The following is a 12799-nucleotide window of genomic DNA, read 5'->3' on the forward strand; positions in this document are numbered from 1 at the left end:
ATTTTAGCTGGTCAGAAACAGAAAAAGAGTAGAAAGAGTTAAATTTAACTAAGGTCCAGATTTCCCCAGATATGTAAAGATGGAGGTAAAAGAGACAATGGAATATGCAATAGAGTGATTATGGAATCAGACCATAGATATAAACTGGCTATGGAGGGAAGTATGAGTAGGAGGAAGGTGATGAACAGTGAAACACAGTACTGGGGTCAATGGATTGAAGTTGGGGTAAGGATAGGAGAGCAAGTAACATGGAAAGATAGAACTGATGATTGGAGAAGGGATTCTTGAAATCAGTATTTCAAAGACAGTCCCATTATTGGTTGTGATAAGGTCTACAGTATGACAAACGGGAGTAGTTAGGTAATGCGGAATGGAGGATGAGACCCACGGAGATGAGACATGTTTGATGGACTGTTTACAAGAAATTGAAGTCACTAAGAATGAAAACAATATTATAGAGAAAAGCAGACAGTGAGCCAGTTGCTAAAGTCATCAGTGAATGAGAAGTAACAACCAGGAGAATTACAGATGAGTACAATGAAAAGGGGTAGTGGGTGGTTTGGTCGAATGGCTTAGGATTCAAAGGAGCTAGGATGTGTAAAATATGAGAAGAGATATTGTCTGAAAATGTCAAGAAATAGCAAATAAAGAAAAATAGCTTGCCTCCAGCCCCAGTAGTGCCATGGTGGTAGGAGGTAAAAAACAGAGAAAAAATTGCTATAATTCTTTCATTGATTTATTTATTCATTTAACAATGTACTTAGTAGCTACTGTATGATAAGTGATTTGCCAGACCACAGGGGGTTAATGAGACTAAGACACAGTGATAATTTGCCAACGACTATGTCTAATAGAAGCTAAAACTGATTCTCCTTTTGTGAACAAATAATTTGGCCTAGCCCACATGCTATCATGCCTGGTTGACTTGTCCCTGGATTTAAAATGTTACTGCCTAAGGATAAAAATAAGAATGGATTTGACAACTGTCTGGTAATAAAGGAAAGCAAGTAAGTTATCTTCATTAAGCACAGCTGAACCTGATTTTAAAATTTAACAAGTTAGATACAGTAATCAAAATAATGTGGGATTGGTATAAGTATGGAATATATTAGAGAATCCAGAAACAGAAACAAATTTACATGGTCAATTGATTTTCCAAAAAAATGTTAAAATAATTCCATGAGGGACAAGGTGTCTTTTCAAAAAACTATGCCAGAACAATTGAAAATCCATATGCAAAAAAGCAGCAACTTGACCTTCATTTTACACCATAATTAAAAAATCAACTCAAAATGGATAACAGGTCTAAATGTAAAATATAGATTCTAAAATTCATAGAAGAAAACATAGAAAAAAGTATTGACTTTGGGTTAGAGAAAACATTCTTTTTTTTTTTTTTTTTTTTGAGGCGGAGTCTCGCTCCGTCCCCCAGACCGGAGTGCAGTGGCCGGATCTCAGCTCACTGCAAGCTCCGCCTCCCTGGTTTGCGCCATTCTCCTGCCTCAGCCTCCCGAGTAGCTGGGACTACAGGCGCCCGCTACCGCGCCCGGCTAGTTTTTTGTATTTTTTAGTAGAGACGGGGTTTCACCATGTTAGCCAGGATGGTCTCGATCTCCTGACCTCGTGATCCGCCCGTCTCGGCCTCCCAAAGTGCTGGGATTACAGGCTTGAGCCACCGCGCCCGGCCGAGAAAACATTCTTAGACATGACAGCAAAATTATGCCATTCATTTAAAATTGATGAATTTAATTTTCTCCAAATTTAAAATTAAATGACTATAATTACAAGATTAACAATACTAAATGTTGGAAAGAAAAGGGAACAACTTGAACCCTTATATATTGCTGGTGGGAATACACAATGGTGCAACCACTGTGGAATACAATTTGGCAGTCCCTTAAAATGTTAAACATAGTTACTATATGACTTAGCGGTTCTACTCCTAAATATATGCCAAAGATAAATAAAAACATATGTCCACAACACAAAAACCTGTCCACAAGTATTTATAGCAGCATTATTTACAATAGGGAAAAAGTAGAAACAACTCAAATGTTCATCAGTTGAATGGATAAATAAACATATGGCATATTCATACAACTGAATATTATTTGGCAATAAAAAGGAATAAAGTACTAGTTCAGGGTAAACACAGATGAACTTTGAAAACATTATGCTAAGTGAAAGAAGTCAGGCACAAAAGGCATTGTATTGTATGATTCATTTATATTAAATATGCAGAATAAACCAACCAATACAGAAAGAAATTAGACTGGTGGTCGTCTAGAGTTGGAGGGTGGAGGTGGGAGAGAAATGGGGAGTGACTGCTAGTGAGTTCCTTTTGGGGTAATGGGAATATTTTATATCTTGATTGTGGTAGTTTTTACATTGCTGGATACAATTTTCAAAGTTTATCAAATTGAACATTTAAAGATAGCTAATTACACTGTAGGTAAATTATAACTTAATAAAACTGATTACTTTTTCAAATGATTCAAAAGTAACCCATGTTGACTAACAAACAATGATCCATCATTTTGTATGACAGCTTTTGACTACACACATCACAAACCACCTTAGAGAATAAACTGAATTAGGCTATGGCATTTTTTCACATCTACTGGAATATTCTCCAAAGGACTACCACCATTTTCATCATTTGGCCCTCTTTCTAAGAAACAAAATATTTGTCACTCAAGAGGCCATAATTGGAGAATTTGAACTATTTGTACTCTCCCAATGGGAAAAACTACAAATGCTGTTGAGGCATATTTTGAATGAATAAAGACATCTTTTCACAAGTGTGGTATTATCATTTCTACCTATATAAATAGTGGTTATGTATAGTTAAATCTAGTAGTTTTGAAATATCAGTGTAATTGGAAATATACTATGCAAGTTAGAATTTAGAGAAATTAGAACTCAAATTTCATAAAATGTGGCCTTGGAATTTTAATAACTACTGGTGGTACTACTACTTGCTAGATTTGTTTGGAGGACAAATAACTGTAAACCCATCAACCTGAGAACAAACCTATCAGCTGGAAGCTGATAGGATAGATAAGGCCTTCTATTTGAGTAAGTCTAACAGTCATTAGCTTGAGTACATCTAGCCTCTGTTAGTTTTATTTTCAAAATTAACTCATTATTAAGAACTTTTCAATATACTGAGGGTCTTATTATCTTGTAAATTGGAATAATTTTTTGTTATAGGTAATGAAAATTTTTAATTGCAAGTTTTAGTATTAGGTCCAAAAGTCAATGTTAATGAAACAGTTTTACTATGAATTTAATTAATAATGTAGGGCTGTGATACTAATCATGTATTGCTGAATTAATTACATGTGCAGTTCATCATGCAAGATTTGATATGGTATGCTTTGGGCTATGAAAACTCCAGAATTTACAAAAGGTGGATGAGAACATTCAGTGAATACACTGCACACTTTACTCAGAGAGACTTCAATTCCTTCTAACCTGCAGTGTCTGACAATACTGCAAATTGCTGTGTCTTAGCATATGCAAGTCTACTGGCTAATATTCTAAGCCAGTGGTTTCCAAAAGTTTTTTATTATAGGCCCCTATTGGAAAAAAAAATTAGCACTCACATCAATGTATGTATACAGTATTTATCTCTTCATAAATAATAAAAGTATAACATTGTACTAATATGTTATGTACATTATAAAACAGAAAACTTAAGAATCATCTGAAAGAGTGAGATAAAAAACAAAAACATACATCTATTAGGGACTATATACCTCACTTAGAAGACCACTGCTTCTAAATAAGTACATAGAGTTATCCTTGCTTGGGAGCAAGAGCAGGCATTAGTCCACGTGGAGAGACAACATAGAATTTAATATCAAATCTGGAAAATGGGGAAAACAAATATTTAGATTTGAATTAAGCAATCACTAAATAAATAACAGACTTTAATCAGAAATAAGAGAGCCAATATATTAATGAGAACATTGTTTTACTAGTTTGTGAAACCAAAACATTCTGTTTAGCACCATCTAAAACAGATGAGGATATAATTGCAGAAAAAGAATGAATTAACTGGGACTTGACCTGAAAATAAATATTTAAGAGGTGGAATTTGACTGGTAGCCAGCCTTAGATGGCACCAAACTTGTTTTATGAATGTTAAAAACTAAAGAAACATAAAGATGAATTTGTGCCTAATAGCATTTCCAACACAAAGGAAATCAGATTCATAAACAATGCCATGTATTTAGCAAGGTATTTAAGACAGGAGACTCCTCTGCTTCAGTACCTATTGGAAAGCAAAAAAGAAGAGGGTTCAAACATAAAAATAAAAAGCTACTCAAAGATGCAATGGTCAAAGTTTCTAAAGGTAAATTTGCAGGAAAAAAAAAACAGTTAGTATGAGTTCTTTAAAAGTCACATCAGCTGGAGAAAGTGGCACCCAGGCTGACAATGTTGATCCAATGCAGGTATGAGTTATTAGATCATAACATACCCTTCAGTATCAATAATGACCAGTAATGAGAAAGCATACTGGATAATTAAAAGAATGCTTGCACAGGTCGGGCGCGGTGGCTCAAGCCTGTAATCCCAGCACTTTGGGAGGCCGAGACGGGCGGATCACGAGGTCAGGAGATCGAGACCATCCTGGCGAGCACGGTGAAACCCCGTCTCTACCAAAAAATACAAAAAAAAAAAAAAAAAAACTAGCCGGGCGAGTTGGCGGCGCCTGTAGTCCCAGCTACTCGGGAGGCTGAGGCAGGAGAATGGCGTGAACCCGGGGGGCGGAGTTTGCAGTGAGCTGAGATCCGGCCACTGTACTCCAGCCTGGGCGACAGAGCGAGACTCCGTCTCAAAAAAAAAAAAAAGAATGCTTGCACAAAGACAAAGAACTAAAATCTACTTATGGTAATAAATTACTAAATCATTTTGTCACCTAGTTTGATGGAACAGATCATGCACCCATGGTCAATTTTTTAAGAACTGAAAGTAGATGTATAACTTTGGTAGATAGAAGTTTCAGTGAGATGCACACACACACACACACACACACACTTCAAGAATTCAGAAATAAGATTTTCCTCTGAAAGCTAAACCAGTAAAAGCCAGCCACAATGGATGTGACGATTGGATTAAAGGACACAATCAAAGGACTGCCTGTTCAGGTATGACAGCAAAATACACACACACCCAACACACCAGTCAAGGTTGAGTGGGGACATGTGCAAAAGCTAGGAGGCAGAAGCACATGTGCAAAAGCTAGGAGGTGAGAGAGAGCAGTATGCATTCAGAGATCTTAGAAAAGTTCAGTATGGCCAAAGCAGTGAAGATAGAGTAGTAGGCAGGGGCAGGGCAGTGGAAGGTTCTGTCTATCACATTAAGGTTGATTGGACCTTGTCCCCAATACATTGGGAAGCCAGACATTGAGATGTTCTCAGTCAGACATGGAAGCACTCAGATTTTAGGAAGGTGTCTTTGACTGCAGTGTATTGGGGTTGTCCCACCCCCACCCCACAGCAGAGGAGGCTGCTGCAGATATCCAGAAGGAAGATGGCCTGGGCAAGGTAGGCGGGAGTGGCATCTGGTAGGAGTGGACTGATGAGACATATCTCAAAGGTACATGGATGGTGTCTTAGTCCACTGGGGCTGCTATAACAAAATACCTTACACTGGGTAATTCATAAACAACAGAAACACATTGCTCACAGTTCTAGAGGCTGGGAAGTCCAAGACCAAGGTGCCAGCAAATGTGGTATCTGGTGAGGGTTCCCCCGCTTCATAGATGGTGCCTTGCTACTGTGTCCTCACATGACAGAATGGGCTAAGGGAGCTTGCTCCAGCCTCTCTTCTAAGGGGACACATCCCATTCATGAGGGTAGAGCCTTCATCTGACTTAACCACTTCTCAAAGGCCTCATCTCTTAATACTATCACACTGGTTATTAGGTTCCAACATATGAATTTTGGGGAGGCACCAACCTTCAGACAATACCAGATGGGATGTGGGGGTGAGGCAGAGAAGAGAGTCTGGCTTGGGAAGTGAGGTGCACTGATGGTGTCTGTCATGGAGAGTGAGAACCCTTTGAGGAGAAGCAGGAAGAAGAGGAGGAAGGGAAGGAGAAACAAGTATTTGAGGAGAAAGTGGAGGAGTTCAGGTTGAGAAAAGTTGAGGTGTGGGAGGTTATGAGTTACCCAAAGGGAGCTCTTCAGTGACCAGTTGATCACATGGATCTGGAGTTCAGGTGTGAGGCCTGCACTGGGAGATGAAGATGTGGGTGTCATCAGCTTTCAGAACCCTCAGAGAGGATCAGCTGGCTAGAGGATACCCAACCATGATAATGGAGAAGAGAAATGAGAAACAGGGAAAACCGTGAGGTACAGACAGCAGATGCCTAAATTTTCTCACATGGTGTGGAAAAGGACTTTTGTAATCCCCCAGAGGCAATATATTTCTTTCCTTACTATGGTGGGTTCCTGCTAACAGCCTGTCTGTGTTTCTGGGGGTGGAGCAGCCTAGGGGCTGCCATTCTTTACTACCTTTGTATTCTTTAGGCCTTTGAGGGCTCTTGGCCTTAAGAGGCAGCATAATCCAGGGGTGAAGAGCACAGTTCAGACTACCTTCACTAATTTCTAGCTGTATGCACACTGGCAAAGTTGTTTAACCTCTCTCCATCTCCATTTCTTCATCTCTAAACTAATACCATTTCCAGAGACATTTTGTGAAGATTGAAATAGATAGCTCACGGAAGGTTTCATCACATTCATTACTATTATTATTATTATTATTATTATTATTATTCATGCTCCAAAAGAATCTGGAGGCTGCAACCCTAGGATTTTATGCCAGGCATCAGGAGGAAAGAAGAGTGCCTAAGAAGCATACTGTCTCCCTGATTTATAAAAAATGTTGTAATTTCTAGAGCAGTGGGAAGCCACAGAGTTAGTGTGAGATTGATGAGGCATTTCTGGATGTTGATTCAGGTGCTCAAAGACAAGAGTTCCTTTTCCCAAGATACCATCTGATCTACTGCAACATATAACATGGGAAGTTCACATATTACAGGAGATTGGTTTGGAGTCCCCAAATCCTTCTTGATTTGATTTTTATTGTATGGTCAGCCAGTGAGCCTATTCTAGACTCACCCTTTAAAGTAAAACTAAAATAGGTGAAAAACATGTTTATGGAGTCTCAAATTCCTTGGGGGCCGTAAATCTAGATAACAGAAAGGCACTTCTCCACTTAGTAATCAGGATTGTCATGGTTACTTAATGGTTCACATGATTAACAAGTACACCCTGCTCTCCTCTAAGGCAGTATTTACATTTCAAAGAAACCTACATTTTTCAAAATTCCCATCTAAAAACATTTGTTTCAGTTGAGAAAGTGAAATTAAGGTCCAGAGAAGTTGAAACTCACAATAACAAAGTTATGTTTTCTGCAGGAATTTCAATAATAAAGATTTTATTAGAGCTATAAGTGTGTAACTATAAAACAGACTTCAGTGAACAAATTCAGAAATATTTGCTCAAGAGTGATGTCTTTTATTTTCCTTATCACCATGAGCTCTATAACTAATAAATAAAGTTTCTTATACATTCTTATCAATTTTTATCACATTTATAACCCACTGCTAGGATAAACAAAACCGAAAGGCATCTTGTGGTGTGTCTCAAGGTTTTTGCTTTAAATGCAACTGATAACGGCTCCTGGTTTTGATGACATTATTACCAACCACTCTTTGCACAATGCAAATTAGGTTTTCTTATTGATCAATTACATTGTATCCAGTTTGAATTATGAAAACATAGTTGTGAAAGAAATGCTCATATTGAATAAAGTCGGCAATTAGCTGAGAATTGAGAACCTTTGTCATGGAAACATTTTCTATAGACTCTCACATTGTATCCTATAATGTTCTAGAATATTTAGTTATATTACAACGTTAGAAGGTATAACTTTTAATTACAAATGAAACTGGTTGGGGACAGGAGAGGGGAGTAAATTGAATAATAGTACTGTTTCTCAGTATTTAATTATTTTAACTGGATACATACTTTTAAAATGAGAAAAAAAAACTTATTTAATGACCCACCAATGTCTATAGAGTCTTGGTTAATTTACTTATTCTCTTCCGGCCTTATCTGTGAAGTTGAGCGAGATAACTTGTGTTTTAAAAGACAGGAATTTATCCCCTGTTAAAAAACAAAACAACAACAACAAAAAATAAAATAAAATAAAATAAAAAGATAAAATAAAAAAACCCTCCTCTGTTCCGGGAAAGGGTTAGTGAGGATGAAGCATCAGAGGGCTCCTAAGTAAGGAGATACCTGTGTCCTACTCCAACACTTTCTCAACCATATTGCAAGCCCCAGACAGGACAGCCATGAAATGCACCAAGAAGACCGGATCCTAAGCCTAGCAACTCCAGCTTTGACAAAGATTGCTGTTCCTCTAGCACAGCACAGAAGCATCAGAGCCATTAAGCCCGAAATGAGTTTGCAATCTGGGACAATATGTGTCTCAGCAATAACCTTTGTAGAGGGGCTTGCTTTTCTGATATCTTCGCTCCCAAATTTTGACAACACTCAATGAGTGAGGGAACCACAAAAAAAATAAGGCTAATTTTTCTTCCATGTTAGCAATATGGAAGCTCAAAGTTTACATTCCTCCAAGGCACCATCTATCCCCAAGAGCCCAGGACTACTATGTGGATGTTAGGTTAATGGGCAGTCCATTTGTCAGGGTGGCAAATTCCCTTTGCCTTGATACCCTTCCATCTTTGTTTGGATCACCTTGGATTGAATTAAGTGAATGATGCCTGCCTTTCCTTTAGCAACTCCTTCACTAATTTAAAGAAATTCAGAGACAAGTTGTATGGTGGTCATTTTAACACCTGCCAAAATCTGTTTTAAATTATCCAGAGCCAATCATCCTATGTCTAAATTTCCCTCAAACTTTGTACTGGCCTTTAATCTCATTACAAGCAGCACACGTTTTCACTAAGTGCTAAATTACATGTTATGTAGTCCTTTTCTGAAATGTATACATTGAAGGAGAAGATTTGATTCTAGGTCAAAGAGAGAAAACTAGCCTCTGAGGGTGGTATTTCTGAGACAACCACTAGAAGATTAGAGAAGCACAAGCATTCTCTTCTTTTTCTTTTGTTAATGGAGAAGTTGGTCATTTCCTAGTAGACTGCACACATGAAGAGATTCTACAGCTAGTAATGCTGAAACTAAGGCCTTCTGGTGGGGATGGGACACAGATAGGAAGTACATTTTCATTGCAAGAATGCAGATCAGCTAGTTACAGTGGACGCTATTGATGCCCTGTCCAGATTCCATTTATTGGGCCAGTGCATCCATCCCCTAGCTGCTGTGAGTGTTGGCTGCTGAAGATTCGTACTCTTGCCCTTGTCAGCTACACCATGTCTAGAAAACCTGAGGAATTAAAACCTCTCTCCTTTCACCCCACACCGCTGCCCTCCCCCACGCCGCCCCGCCACCCACTCACGCATCCTGTCTTGAAATCAGTGGGCATAAAAGCCTGGCTCCCTTGTCTCAAGGTGCGTTCTTTCCCTGGTGCCCTTCACGTTCCACAGTCCCCCTGGACTCAGGCTGAGATTAGACTTCAGCTGGATCATATCTACGCTTAGTTTCTTCCCCTGTCCTATGCTGCTCCCTTCATTTCCATATAGGTTTCATCTAAGGATACTCCCTTGATAAACCACTTTCACAAGAATCCCCATTCTTGGTTCTGCTTCTAGGGAACCCCACTTAAGACACCACGGTACTAATTTATATTTCATTTCTGTCTCTGTTTATGTTTTCCACTTCCACTTTCCCTTTGTCAGTCAAGCTAACTCTGCACTTCCTTGCCTCAGAGAAAGTTTATGTCAGGACTTCCCAGAGTTCATTTCCCAGAAACCCAAGTCCATTGTGAAGAACAGAGTTCGAGGAGTGAAAGATTTCCCTCATACTAAAAAGAAAATGCCCCACCACCACCACTGAAAGGAGAAAAAAGGGGTCTTTGAATTCCTTGAGCAGATGGAACCTCTGCCCTGCTACCCAACAACCCAGAGAATACAGTAGAAATTCAATGCTGATGGCCATGTGACATACCTTGGAGACTGAGTCCTATCCAGGATGCCCAGTCTCACCAAATTCCTGTCCCCTCTATGCCAAGCATGTCACACAAGCTGCTTAACTGGCCCATTGAAAGGCTCATGGAAACATGGATGATCCATTTCACAGCTATAACAAGTACAGAAAGACACTCCCCAATACCTTGGTAATGGGTAACCCCAGGGACCTGGTACCACCCCCAAATCCCTGTGATAGGATGTTCTGTCATCCTGGAATCCACAGAGGACTGGGTTTTTTATGAAAATAAAAATGTTTAATAATTCTTTCACATATGAGTTACATTTCATACCTGCTTCATGAAGGGCAGCAAAAGGGTAAGTTTATGATTATTATGCTTTGTTATTATGAAACATTAATTAATAGGATGATTATGAAGCATTTTCATTAACTAATAAAAGTAATACCCTGCAATGCACCTGAAAAAAATAATAATTTCAGGGCAACATATACAGTAATAATGTTAAATACACACATCCACATACTTAGGAAAGACAAGGAGTGGTAATTGTTTAGTGGCTTATTTTCATTTTATTTCTTATAGTTTTCTGTATTTTCTAAACTTTTGTAGACATGATTATTGTTTTTCAAATCAGCTGGTCTCTTCTTTTTCTGCTCTCTACCACAGGCCAGTCAGCATATGTAGTACGACGCAGGAGCCTGAATCACCAGCCCCACTGCCATCAAGTCCGAGTTCTAAGCTCCGCCCATGCTACAGCACTATGAATGTCTCAGGGGTGCTCCCTTAGGCTAGTGAGAACACATTGAGAGCGGGAGTTTGAAGCCGCAGTCAACTTGGATGTAGGGACTGAGTGTTTAGGGGGAGGAGAAGGAGGAAGGAAATGAAGCTTTAAGCTTCTCCTCCTTTTGCGTGGAAAACCCACCACTGATGGACAGAGCAGCAGACACAGACAGACGGAAGCGAAAACCAGACAGGAACAAAAGAGGAGACAATTTGGACTTAGTGCTCAGTGGATGCACCAACATCTGAATGTGCATCCAGACCCAGACTTTCCCTGTTCAGGGTCCAGGTTGTCAAGCCTGTCTCTTATTTCACAGTCCTCCATCGCTCTGCTACATGATAACCACTTTCTTCCCTCCACCTCCTGAAGTCACCAATGTCAACCATTTCTGCTGCTGACACTGCCCTGCCTTTGACAAGTCACAAAATGAGAACAAGCCTGGGTTCGGGTCGTCCTCTTGGGGAAACAGAGAAGTGCCTCCTAACTTGAAAATTGTGCTGCTACCTTCCACCCGGACTTCAGGAGTCTCCAATCAACACCCACCTTCACACCAACCTACAAGGATCTGGATGGGTTTCCTCCCTGTCCTCCTCCACCTTCTTAGGCCACAGTCACACCACCTTTAAGGAAATAGGGAGCTGAGAGCTGAGCAGGAACCACTATTTGGACCAACACACCAGCATGTCAGCTCCTGGTCACGCGAAGCCACTTCACTGGTGAGTCTGGGTCCCAAATTTCCCCTCCCATTATTTGCAAGATCCCTCACTCCTCGCCTTCCCTCCCACCACCTCCACCATGTGGGGCACTGTCACTCGTTTTCTTTTTAGTCTTTGCGCACACAACAAATGTGTCATCTTTCTCTGATTACCGAAAGAAACAGCATCTTCTCCTGAGCTACTGGTCATTTCTACTTCTCTGGGAAACGGGCCCATCCTCTTCTCTACTCCCCTCATCACTTCTATTTGGACTCACTAATGTTCATCTCTGCAGTCCTGAAAATACCTGGAAATGAAGATGAGGGAGGGAGTGTCAGGAAAGGAAACAGTAGGAATGGATTCTGTTACTTTCTTGTTAACACTATTCTATTCTTTGTTATACAAACATGCATTTTTATTATTGAAAAATGTTAAAGAACTATTTTCATTCAAGAAAAATTATTCACTTTTATTAAGTGGCATATATCATAAACAATAATTCTCACTGCATAATGAGTTCTGTACATGTCACTCAAAGCAATCTTAAGTTTTCTACATCTTGCCCCATGACATCCTGATTAGGTAATCACTTGAGAGTTTACAAATCTGATGATATGCCAGAACCAACTAGGTTTATTTCTGGAGTGTCAAGGTGGTTCAGTGTTAGAAAGTAATTCATTCATTTATTCATTTATTCAGCATGTGTACTGAGCACCTACTACATGCCATGCATTGTTCTTGATGCTGTGGTTACAGCAGTGAATAGAGTTGACCTAAATTTCTAACCTCATAGTTCTTACATTCTAGTGAAACAGACAAGCAACCAACAAGATAAAACATATAGTATATTGTTATTAATAAGTACTAAAGAAAAAATAAATGGCAGGAAAGAAGATATGAAAAGTCAAGATGGGATGAACTTTTAGAAAGGGTGACTAATGAAGGACTCGCTACAAAGGTGACCTTTGAGTAAAGATCTGAAGTCTTGAGGGATCTAACTAAGTGTGGTGATGTGTGGTGGAAATACATCCCAGGCAAGGAGACAAGCAACTGAAAAGGCTCTGTAAAGGGAACATGTCCGGTATATTCCAGGAACATCAAGAAAGCCAAGATGACTGAGCAGGGTGAGTTAGATAGAGAGAGAGAAGTAGATTAGGCAGAAAAGTAGTAAGATTGAATACGGTAGGGCCTTGTCAGTTGTAATAAGGATATTTATGTTTCCTCTAAA

This window comes from Colobus angolensis, unplaced genomic scaffold (genome assembly GCF_000951035.1).
Source record: "Colobus angolensis palliatus isolate OR3802 unplaced genomic scaffold, Cang.pa_1.0 Scaffold385, whole genome shotgun sequence".
NCBI classification, from domain to species: Eukaryota; Metazoa; Chordata; class Mammalia; order Primates; family Cercopithecidae; genus Colobus; species Colobus angolensis.